This window comes from Dermacentor silvarum, chromosome 4 (genome assembly GCF_013339745.2).
Source record: "Dermacentor silvarum isolate Dsil-2018 chromosome 4, BIME_Dsil_1.4, whole genome shotgun sequence".
Taxonomy (NCBI): domain Eukaryota; kingdom Metazoa; phylum Arthropoda; class Arachnida; order Ixodida; family Ixodidae; genus Dermacentor; species Dermacentor silvarum.
Genome location: NC_051157.2, coordinates 148174331 through 148186888, shown reverse-complemented (window position 1 = coordinate 148186888; position 12558 = coordinate 148174331). Strand labels below are relative to the sequence as shown.

General features: G+C 47.5%; 3 non-coding genes across 3 annotated transcripts; all 3 read right to left on the bottom strand.

Moving 5' to 3' along the window:
• Positions 1–484: 484 nt before the first annotated feature.
• On the bottom strand, positions 485–555 carry Trnag-gcc (transfer RNA glycine (anticodon GCC)). The gene has a single exon. It is a non-coding gene; the product is annotated as a tRNA-Gly (tRNA).
• A 1825-nt stretch (positions 556–2380) lies between these two features.
• On the bottom strand, positions 2381–2451 carry Trnag-gcc (transfer RNA glycine (anticodon GCC)). The gene has a single exon. It is a non-coding gene; the product is annotated as a tRNA-Gly (tRNA).
• Positions 2452–12199: 9748 nt separating this feature from the next.
• Positions 12200–12270, bottom strand: Trnag-gcc (transfer RNA glycine (anticodon GCC)). Its single transcript has one exon. It is a non-coding gene; the product is annotated as a tRNA-Gly (tRNA).
• Positions 12271–12558: the final 288 nt, after the last annotated feature.

The following is a 12558-nucleotide window of genomic DNA, read 5'->3' as shown; positions in this document are numbered from 1 at the left end:
CCGACTGCGGACCGGACGCGACGAGCGTGCTGGTCGCAGCAACTCGGGGTTCCGGGCCGAAATCGTAGGTCGGCTGTGACCAGCCGTCCCATGGGGCCGTCTCGCACAGGCGCTCCTGAAACAAAGAAGAGAAAAATCTTTATATGACACACCTTCTGGCGCTTACAGGGGCCAAATAGTCGAGCAAAGAAAAAAAAAGAGTGATGTAGACGAACTGTTTCTGCTGTCGCTTTTTAACACCGATGCGTTCTGTGTTTAACTGCATCAGCAGTGAAATTCAGGAACAAAATTTTCGTTAAAGTATTGTGTGATAATCCCTTCTTAGTCAGTAGTACCACAGCTTTCCAACACACTCAAAGCAAAGTTTTTAATATTTATAACGTTTTTCCGTCAAACAACTGAAGCTACACACTGAACAGTCAGTTCCAGTAAAATGCCCGATGTTCACAAAAAGAAAAAAAAGTGAAGTAAAAAAAAAAGCAAGTGCGTCGGCCGGGAATCGAACCCGGGCCACCCGCGTGGCAGGCGAGTATTCTACCACTGAACCACCGACGCCGACGAGCTTGGGCCGGGGAGGCCTTCCTGGAAGAGCGTGGATAGTTGGCAGTCCTCCAACACAATGTAGGTCACTGAGCCGGCGAGTGCTTGTTCGGCGTTTGCCGTTGACCGGGTGCAACACTGCAGAAAGAAAGGCTTCTTTGGTCGCCCGATACGCCGTCTAACCGATTATTCAAAAAGAGTAGAGCTCTTTTTTGGTTACATTACTTAAGTAGCCTAACGAAAATTAATGCACTCTGAGTACACATAAAGCAGATACAAATTCTTTAAGGTACCATTTGGAAGCTCCACACTTTTGATCACTTAAAGATGTAACGTATTCTGGCAAAATACACCCTCAGAGCACTTGCGAAACAAATCGCCAAAAATATTTTGGATTTCTAATAAAAAAACATCTTCATACAAGATGTAGTGAAAATAGATGGACCAATGCGAGCCTTCCATATTTTACTTGTTTATAATGATTTCTATGACAGGCAAAAACCAGCGGAGCTTTATCCTCACATCATGGTGACTCGGGTCGATGACTAGGGCATCTTCCATTGACGATGACCTCAGGTGTCGCTAAATGCTTCTTCAAAGCTCTCAGAAGAAATCTTGTATGTTGCTCCGCAAACGTGATTCGTCTGGAATATGTCGAGCACTTGCACTTCGGCGAGCAATCCAGCTTGTCGCAGAGAGCCACTGAAATCTTCCATACAATACGGGCGCCATTTCGTGTCAGCACGCAAGAACATTGTGTCGAAAACAACCGGCCCTCTTGGCAGATACTGTAGCACGACAATGTATTCCTGGAACGTCTCCAGGATTCTGACACCGTACAGCAATGTGGCGGATTGGAAACTTCGGAGTTGGAAGGATTCTCGATTCATTCCACGCTTCCTAACCCACAAAATCGAATGGAAATGTAATATGGTTGCACCAGTCGGGCAGATGGAATGGGAATAGAATGGAAGCCGGAGATTCCGGAATGGATTTCTTACGGAATGGGCACATAGTCCTGGAGCGCTAAACGTTTAATTTAACGAGGCTACAAAACCAGTAAATCTGTGAATTACGCTAAACTAGACGTGGACAATTTCTTGCATTTGTCACTTTTTACCGAATACCGCCTTTTTCAGTATCTACCTATGCGTGACTGCCTATATGCCGCCTGAATTACAAACCAAACGGTATTATGCACATTGGACACTTCTGAAGACGCGGAAGCTTTTCTGCGTTACAAGGTTTAAGTTCATTTAAACGCATCAATTTTCGGTTGCCAAGAACGATTCAATGTGGCAACATCGTGCTTGGTTTACAACCCAAGGATGGAGGCGAAAAAGAATGTAGCAAACGGTTGCACCCTGCGCCAGGTTATGGTGGTTTAGAACACGCACTAAGCTTTTTCACACACTGTCTAGTATTCAGAAGGCGCCATAAGAGGATGTCAACGAGATTTGTTTGAAAAAACGAACGGATGCCGAATAAAATATGGCAGCAAATATGAAACACAAGAGATCAATCCTGCAAAGCAAATATGCATATATATATATATATATATATATATATAATAAAAATACTACGTGCTCAAAAGTACAAACCTCATTTGCAACATTGTTAAGTATTAAAATATATGTTTTAGTATGATGCATGTAAGCGCAAGTAGTTCACGATTACAGAGAAAACATTTCACGAATTGGAATCAGAGGAGTGGACTGATCCAGCTCTCACCATTACGGGGAGTTAAAAGGAGTGGGAATATAATGGCTCCACTCCGCAACTGTTCTATGCAACTCGTTCCAATAAAATATATTTCGTTAAAAATAAAAAAAAAGTAAACTGCGTCGGCCGGGAATCGAACCCGGGCCACCCGCGTGGCAGGCGAGTATTCTACCACTGAACCACCGACGCCGACGGGCGATTATACTAGATGCTTTCCTGGGATAGCTGCCCACTGCGCGGCTCAATGTAGGTCAGCGAGCCGGTGACCGCTTGTTCGACAAAACTTGCCTCACCGTTGGCCGGGGGCCACACTGCGGAAACAAAGGCCTCTTCGGTCGCCCCGAAACGCAGTTTGACATATCATTCAAAAAGAATAGAGCTCCGCTATCGTGTAGCATGGCCACACATTCAAGACAATGCGTAATACGTATTTTTGCGTCTACGACGAAGGCCTGCAGCGTTTTCTTTAGCGTGATGCACGACCCGCAAAACGGCGTTATAAAGCCAAGTTTTGACTGCTTGCATTAGAACCAAAACTAATGAAACTAGGCACCGCTGTTATTTGTAAAGCATTTAATTAACCGGCGTACTAAACCTTCGCCTTCCATACATCCCAACGTGTGCGTCGGGTCGGCATATCTTTTTCTACAATCCAATTAAACACGACCGTTAACTCCGCCCATGCTTTCCCCGGCTTCGTTGTCTGTCGGTTTGTATGACTGGGACAAAAAAAGACAGTCGAGACCCTCGGCTGTCGCTTTTCTTCTTGCTCGTTTAATTTGGGCTGTCTCATTCTTAGACCCATTCAGCATGCGCCACTGGGCAAGTGCCCATTCTTGGCCAGTCCTCCAGTATGTGAACGTGCCACTGTGAAATAAAGTGTATAATGTTCCTAAAAGTAATATTGGAGTAGTACTTCTGCAATGTAATGGAGCCTCTAAAGAGCACGTGATAGCATATGAATTCCGAGCACTTTCTCCAGCTGAGCGTAACTGCAACGTCACAGAGCGTGAGTGTCTCGCTATTGTTTGGTCGATTCAGAAATTTCGCCCACACTTTTACGGCCGTCACTGTACCATGGTCACCGACCATCATGCTCTGTGTTGGCCGGTGTCAATGAAAACATGGAAGGACGCTTAGGACGCCGGGATACTCCGCGTGCACGAACATGTCTTTACAATAACGTACAAGTCTGGCAAAACTCATCAAGGTGCAGACGGAGAGATACGGTCAGAACTTCTCTGCGCATTCAACTCTCATCACCGTCGCCTTCGTCCTCACGGCATCGGTGTGTCTACGTCTCCCGGTGTACATCCGCATGATTTGGTGTTTGTATTTCGCCATAGCTTGTAAACCCTGTGGCGAATAATCGTTGACGTTGCACACGATTTCACATCGCACAGGATGCAAATAAGCACAATTTTACAAATCAAATTCAGTTGTACGGGATTTAATGAATCGCTTCACTAAAGCTTGACTTCATACATGTGCCATCATGTGCGTTGTATCTGCATATTTTCTTTATATAGGCTACATTATTCAATGTGGAAAGTTGTTTCCGGTACCGTGATTGAGCTGCCCGTCGCCCGTAATCATTGGCGCCTCCCGTACAGTTTTTAATATCCGAGTATTCTGGCAGGCTAACGAATTGTGTGGATGTTTACGAGGGTCTTGGAAAATATTTACTCACAGAATAATTATAGGTATGATTCATGATGCTGTATAACACGTCAGTTTTGTCTGATCTAGATGTCTCATAGGTATACGGCCTACAATATTGCGATATTATTTTTCATTGTGGCGCAGCGGAGTTGTATACTGGATATTTCATTTTTTGATATATACTTTGTGAACTCTGACTGAAGAAATGATGGACTAAATAGCAATTTTGGTTCGAACAGTTCTCAGATTTAAAATATTTCTCTCAAAAGCAACACTGCAATCCAAATTATTGCAGTTTATGCAGAACGAAACACCTTCTCTTTTGCCATGCATATTGATAGTAGCTCCTCTTAAGCTATAAACAAGGAAAAACACAAGTTGGCAATTTGCACTTCACATCGTAGAGCTCTTGGAGTGCTGCCAATAATCATATCGTCATGCAACCGTTCTGCACGCTTCGAAAAGCTTAGGTTCATACGGCTAGTCATCACCTGCCGTGTGGCATTCCGAAAGGGTCAGCGCCTTTCCTGTGTCCCCGCAACCTTTTGTGAAATCCGATGGGTTTCCTTGATTGCTGAGCGGCGTGCTGGGTGGTGGAGTTTACAGTTAACTAGGTGGGCCCCAGTTCAGCGTCTTCGCAATATTTGCATTCTAGGGCAAGTTGAAGGAACAACCGTAGGCTCGGTCGTCATCTGTATGGCACCGAAGTTAGTGGCTTTGAGCTTCAGATGTGGCACCATGGCTGCATCGCGTCTTTAACAGAAGACCAGTGAATATTAACTTAGAATATGGAGCACAGAAAGTTTGTTGTTGGGGAACGTTGTATGTTAGTATAACTAACTTCGTATTGGTTGTGTGATGCATCGTTTTTTAACCATTTGACTGCTTGGTTCTTTTTCGCATGCTAGCATAGTGAACATTTTGTGCGACATATAAACTGTTTATTCATTGTCGCTTCCTTCCAACACCGAATTGTTCAACAGCTTACAAATTCCCATTTTTGTCGGTTGCGTGAACTACGCGTTTTACTAGCCGGTGACTACTGCAGCGTTATGAACTAAATATATAGATCGTAGGGTAAAAGTCAGTGATCACACGTCGGTAAGGTGCAGAATGGACTTACTTGGAAGAGAGAACTAAATCTGTCCCGAGGACACATGTCACTCTTATAGCCGGTTAGGGAAATAGCACAGAAATCGGGGAAATACTCGCTAACAAAGGTGAAGGTTCTGAACAAGAGAATGAGCAAAGCGTCGAAATTCGCAACCTTAGACATTTGCTAGAATTGCCTGAACTTTCAAAATTGGCCAACAGAAGGAAAATAAATGATTATCCTAGTTACGAGATTCGAAACTTTGAGGAAGCAGAAGAGGACCGGGCAAGCATGAAATCAGCTAGAGGATTTCGAATTGGCTGGAGCGAGATGTACTTAAACATAAGCAAGAACAAACAGAAGCAGCAAGGAAACATATTGCGCGTAATCAGCAATTTCAATGGTATAGTAGTGACAGCAGAAAAAGTCTGTACAGAACTTTACAGTTGCACAAGAGCCACGTAACCATGGTTATAGAAGCATTTGCAGAAAATAAATGAAAGTCTAACTAGAGAGACTAAATAACTCAATAAGAAAGGCCTTGTAAGGTTTCCCAAGATATAATTGTGAGGAGAAACAGTATAACTGTTGAACCATTTACATCAGACGTATTTAAGTGTACCAGAGCCTTCGGATAATATTGAACATAGAATCCATAAGATTGCAGGCGTTAATATATTCAAGATTTATATGAGTTAGCTTTCCTTTGGTTGCAGAATATATTGTTACACTGCTCTGCACAATATTGCTACATGACGAGGAAGAGGAGCACGAGCTGGAGGGCTGAAGAAGACGACGCTTCAGTGACTGACTGGTTGTGGTAATCATTGACAATTGTGTAAATATTTTAAATATATTTTCCCGTCTTGCTTCTTCCCTCCGTCACATATTTGGTGGAGGTGCAGGGTACTACTGTGCACGACGGAGCTCCGCAGCGGTCGTAGCCTGGCCACTAACAACATGACGACCGCTGGAGTCGCTGCTGGGACAGCCACCATGCCGACGGGAGCAACCGCTACCCCAACGCCGACGGTCATCTTGTCCGAGCCCCGCGACCCAGGCACGTTTTCCGGGACCAACAACCTTGACGTCGATGAGTGGCTCCACATGTACGAGCTTGTCAGCGCCCATAACAAGTGGGATCCAACTGTTATGCTGGCAAACAATTTTCTACCTGCAAGGCACGGCACGGGTCTTGTTTCGAAACGACGATGAAGAATTGACTAGCTGGGAGCAATGCAAGCAAAAGCTCCGCGAGTTATTCGGCAAGCCTGTTGGCCGTCAGCGAGCTGCGCAGAAGGAGCTTGGGCCTCGCGTCCAGACGTCGACCGAATCATACCTGACATACATCCAGGATGTTCTCGCCCTTTGCCGCAAGGTTGACGAGCGGATGTCGGAAGAAGACAAAGTGAACCACGTACTGAAGGGCATAGCGGACGACGCTTTTCATCTGCTCGTATGTAAGAATTTTTCCACCATCGACGACGTCATTAGTGAATGTCGACGCTTCGAAGAAGCAAAAAGTCGTCGCATCGCACACCAATTCACGCGTCTTCCAAACACAGCTGCTACGTCGTCGTGCGAGGATCTTCACTCTCCGCATCAGCCGCCAACGTCCGAGAGCCTCGATCGTGTCGTTCAGCGAGAGATCGAAGCCGCGGCACCGGTTGGCTTCCAGACCTATGCTACCGATTCTCGACCGACAATTTCTCTCGTGCAGTCTGTCGTACGCGAAGAGTTGTCGAACCTTGGCATTCAGTCTGTCTGTTCTGCTTCGCTCTGCTTCGCGACGCCAGTACCCCTCTCGGCCTTTTCGCAACCCAGCTGAATGGCGAACATCCAACGACAGGCCGATTTGCTTCAACTGACGACGCGTTGGCCACATTTCCCGTCACTGCCGCAATACCTGGACGTCATCGCAATATCAGTCTGCGTCCCCGCCTTACCGCCGCTCACCAGGTACTCGACCACCACCGGAAGATTCCACAGAGCCATACTACTCTACTCAGGCGTCCGCATCTACACGGCAGAGTCGTTCACCCTCACCACGACGTCCCCTGTCTCGCTCACCCACCATTCGCCGTTTCCGTCCCCCATGTACCGGCGCTCTACGGGAAACTGACTGGTGCAGCTCCGAGGGGTGACGCTGCTAGATCGATCCGGACTGCAATACCTCTACTGACCTTACCGACGGATAGAAATTTACTTGATGTGTATGTGGATGGTGTCCCTGTTACTGCTCTGCTTGATACCGGTGCGCACATCTCTATGATGAGCGACCAGCTTCGTCGACGGCTCACTAAAGTCCTGACACCTGCGGCATCCTGTGTTGTGGGAGTCGCTGATGTAAGAACACTAGCCACAATAGGAATGTGTGCCGCTCGTGTGGGCGTCGCTGGCCGCCAAACATCTGTATTATTTACTGTTATTCGAGAGTGTCCCTATGACGTTATTCTAGGCCTTGATTTTCTATCCACTCACTCCGCACTTATCGACTGCCCCGCTGGAGTTGTTCAACTCGATTTGCCTTGCCCTGACCCACCCGAGGAAGTTCCCAGCAGACTGTGCTCAGCTGAGCACATTAGACTCCCCCACAAGCCATGACCTGCGTCCTCCTCTCCCCCGCTCCACCTGTGCCTGACGGTGACTATATTGTTTCTCCTCTCACGGACGTCCTCCTTGCCCATCACGTTGCTCTTCCGCACACTGTCGTCACTATCACCAACAACTCCACCAGCATTCCTCTCGTTAACTTCGGAATTGGGGACCACGTCCTCCCGCAAGGCATAGCCTTGGGTACGATGTCCTCTTCCCAAGATTACCAGTTATCAGCCTTGACTGTTGATATTACGTCGTCTACCCTTGACTCTGCATCTTCTTTGCCGGCTGTCTATCCGGAGTTAACAAACATGATTGCTCCCGATCTTCCGCCACACCACGCCGACCAGCTACGCCACCTGCTTGCCTCGTTCAGCGACATTTTGGACCTGCATGGTCGCCCTTTAGGCCAGACCTCTCTCACGACACACCGTATTGACACCGGTGACGCACACCCTATTCAGAGGTGACCATACCGCGTGTCTTAGCATGAACGACAAGTCATTCACACGGAGGTCGAAAAGATGCCCTCTCGAGGTATCGTCGAACCGTCATCCACTCCTTGGGCGTCCCCTATCGTTCTAATTAAAAAGAAGGACGACACCTGGCGCTTCTGCGTGGATTACCGGCACCTCAACAAGATCACAAAGAAAGACGTTTATCCTCTACCACACATTGATGACGCCCTCGACTGCCTCCACGGTGCGAAGTACTTTTCTTCCATCGACCTTCGTTTTGGCTACTGGCAGATTGCCGTCGACGACTTGGACCGCGAGAAGACTGCCTTTATAACGCCCGACGTCTTATACCAGTTCAAAGTCATGCCGTTGGGCTTATGTAATGCTCCAGCTACATTTGAAAGCATGATGGACACACTCCTGCATGGCCTGAAGTGCTCCATCTGTCTTTGTTACTTAGACGTCGTCATCGTTTTTGCTCCTACATTTGCCTCGCACCTGGAGCACCTCTCGCTCGTTCTTTCTGCTTTTCGCACTGCTGGCCTTCAACTTAATTCCTCTTAATGCCACTTCGGCCGCCGTCAAATTGCTATCCTCGGTCATCTTGTTGACTCATCTGGTGTGCGCCCAGACCTGGACAAAGTTCGTGCCGTACAGAACTTTCCTGTACCAACCTGTACTAAAGATGTCCTGAGCTTCGTGGGTCTGTGCTCATACTTCCGCCGCTTCGTGCACAATTTTGCGGAAGTCGCGCGTCCTCTTACTGTTCTTCTGAAGGCAGACGTTTCATTTTCCTGGGGCCCTGCGCAGGCAACCGCCTTCTCGAAGCTTATCTCCCTCCTGACGTCTCCACCCATCCTGGCGCACTTTGGCCCGTCTGCTCCTACAGAAGTACGCACTGATGCCAGTGGTCATGGAATCGGTGCCATATTATGGCAAACTCAGCGAGGTCACGACCGCGTGATTGCATACGCCAGCCGTCTGCTAACTCCCGCTGAGCGTAATTATTCCATCACTGAACGTGAGTGTCTTGCGCTTGTCTGGGCGGTGGCGAAATTTCGCCCTTATCTATATGGTCGCCCATTTAAGGTCACCACAGACCACCATGCAGTCTGCTGGCTTTCGTCCCTGAAATACCCTACCGGTCTCCTAGGGCGCTGGGCGCTACGCTTACAGGAATACTCGTACACAGTTGCCTACAAGTCCGACCGTTTACACCAAGATGCTGACTGCTTGTCCCGCCATCCAGTCGACCCTCCTGATGTTCTACGACCGATGCTTCTGTATTTTCGCTATCTGCTTTTGCTGACCTCGCTACCGAACAGCGCCGAGATCCAACCATACGTGGTATCATGGACAAGCTCACATCTGGGTCAAGCGATCCCTCCCTTCGCTTGTTCGTACTCCAGGACGGCATTCTACATCGGCGCAGCATGCACCCTAGCGGACCTGAGATGCTGCTTGTCATTACCCGGCATCTTCGTACCGCTGTTCTGTCCCAGCTGCACGATGTACCAACTTCTGGTCACCTTGGGGAATCTCGTACGTACGACCGTGTCCGGCGACGATTCTTTTGGCCTGGTCTGTACCGATCTGTCCGCCACTATGTCGCTTCGTGTGAGTTATGTCAGCGCCGGAAGAAGCCGTCTGCGCGCCCTGCTGGTCGACTCCAACGTCTTGACGTTCCTGCCGAATCCTTCTCTCGCGTTGGTGTAGACCTTCTGGGACCTTTCCCCACATCTACCTCCGGCAATAAGTGGATTGCCGTCGCAACCGATTATACAACTCGGTTTGCGATCACCAGAGCCCTCGCAACCTCCTGTGCAACAGACGTAGCCGACTTCCTGTTGCACGACATCATTCTTCACCACGGCGCTCCTCGTCAACTTCTTACCGACCGGGGTCGCTACTTCCTCTCTACAGTTGTGCACGACTTGCTCCGCTAATGTTCTACCAAACACAAACTTACTACTGCATACCATCTGCAGAAGAACGGTCTTACTGAGCGGCTTAATGGAACAATAACGGACATGCTCTCCATGTAAGTGTCTGATGACCATCATGACTGGGATACTGCACTACCTTTTGTCACATTCGCGTACAATTCCTCGCGCCACGACACTGCCGGTTACTCGCCATTTTATTTGATCTATGGCCCCGATCCCGTATTGCCTTTTGACACAGTACTGCCTACCCCTCAAGAGCCCGTGTCTGAGTATGCCCGCGACGCCATTGCCCGAGCCGAAGAAGCACGCCAAGTTGCTCACCATCGCCTTTGTGCTTCCCAGATCAAACAGAAAAGCATTTATTACAGTCGTCACGGTGACGCTGACTATGATCCCGGGAAACTTGTCCTTCTATGGTCTCCGACCCGCCGCGTCGGCCTCTCTGAAAAACTAATGTCTCGGTACTCCGATCCTTACTAGGTCCTTCGCCAGGTGACCGACGTGACTGACGAGATCTCTCCGGTCACACCTACTACTCGCTCCCTCCAGACTTCCCATGACATCGTTCATGTCAGCCGCCTGAAACGCTACCAGTCCTCTTCTACCTAGGAAGCACCGGGACGGCGCTCCCACGCCGGGCGGACATACATGTTACACTGCTCTGCACAATATTGCTACATGACGAGGAAGAGGAGCACGAGCTGGAGGGCTGAAGAAGACGACGCTTCAGTGACTGACTGGTTGTGGCAATCATTGTCAATTGTGTAAATATTGTAAATATATTTTCCCGTCGTGCTTCTTCCCACCGTCACAATATTAAGCAATAGAATTTGTAATAAGGGCAACATGCAACTTCAATCAATTAAGATGGGCTGGTTTTATAAAAGAATATTTAACATGGATCACATCTGCGTCAGTAGTTAGGCAATTGATAAATTACTATCGATATATACATATTCCATGCTATCACGCAGCACGATTTAAAAAAAGAGGAACGGCGTTACGCGAAGCAAACCTAGTGCGTATTGCTTTCAGTACAGTGCAGTTGCCGCCAGTAATTTTTTCGGTATTGGTAGCTAATTGTAATTAATGATCTAACTCGGGAAGTACTCTCCTAATTATCAAAGTGTCAATGAGAGAATTGCACAGCAACATGAAAAACTCCCCCGATGGAGCTTTCTGTTGCTGCGTGCGTGCTACATAAATGTGTTTTTCCGAGTGTGAAAGGGGCCCGCGAATACACTTTAGTACTTTGCGTGTAGTCGCGGGCTTCTTTCACACTCGGAAAAACACATTTATGTAGCACGTACTGAGCAACAGAAAGCTGTATCGGGAGTTTTTCATGTTGCTCTACAATTTTCTAATTGACACTTTATGTGCACACATGCGTGACGCCATGGGCAGTAAATGATGTTCCACATCTGCCCACCATGGCCTAGAGTGGCGCTGGCTAACACTCCCAGGGCTAGATCTAGAAACCATAAATACCCAAGATAGCAGACGGATTATGGACGGCCGTCGCCGTAGCACAACTATAGATAGTGCAACGCACGAGTAACGGGGAGGTTGTGGGTTCGGCTCACACCGTTATCTTTTCGTCTACTTTAATTATCCTTTTTCCTTATTATTTACTACATGTCAAGGTAAACCACAGCTAATTACCCGCATGTTTTGCTTGACGTCATTGCCTGTTGGCATGATATTGTGATTAGAAAATTCGCGCCTCTCGGTTTTCCTTATATATATAATTCAGCAGGTAAAACTCGGGTGTTATATGTGAAGCGTACAATCGAGGAACATCGGGATTTGCTATTTGGTAGCCTGAAATTTGTCATTTGCCTCATGACTTCAACACACGCTTAAAGTTATAGCAACAGTAATTCCTGTCGATGTTTAATACTAGTGCGCTTTGTATGCTAGTGCATGTAGCGCCTAACTCCGCAGTAGATTCTTTGGAAAGATCACAGACAAGCCCTTTTGAACTTAAGTGATGTCTCAAGCCGTAAAAATTAAGCTTGTTCATTTTTACCTTTCGGGAGTATTTTATGTTTCAAATACATAAAAGCAAGGTTACGTCCTTGTGCATGAAAAAACTGAAATAAAACGAGTCACCGAACAACTCGCTCCAGTAAAATGTATTATGTTTAATAGGTAAAAAAACACTAAAAAATAAAAAAAACTGCGTCGGCCGGGAATCAAACCCGGGCCACCCGCGTGGCAGGCGAGTATTCTACCACTGAACCACCGACGCCGACACGTCTGGATGCTTTCCTGGGATAGCATGGAATGGCACATCGTTGGGCACAATACAGGTCAGTGAGTCAGTGAGCGCTTGTTCACGAAACACGGGTCACCGTTACTCGAGCATACAAATACTCGTTGTTAGTCATTATTTGTTCGTTTAAAAGAAGCCACATGACCAATAAAAAAAATGTCGCAGTTTCACCCGAAAGGCGAAGCATCAATTGCGACAGCAAATCAGTAGAGAGCTATACGGAGTAAGGATAGTAGTTTTATCAGCTGTATAAACTTGCACAGA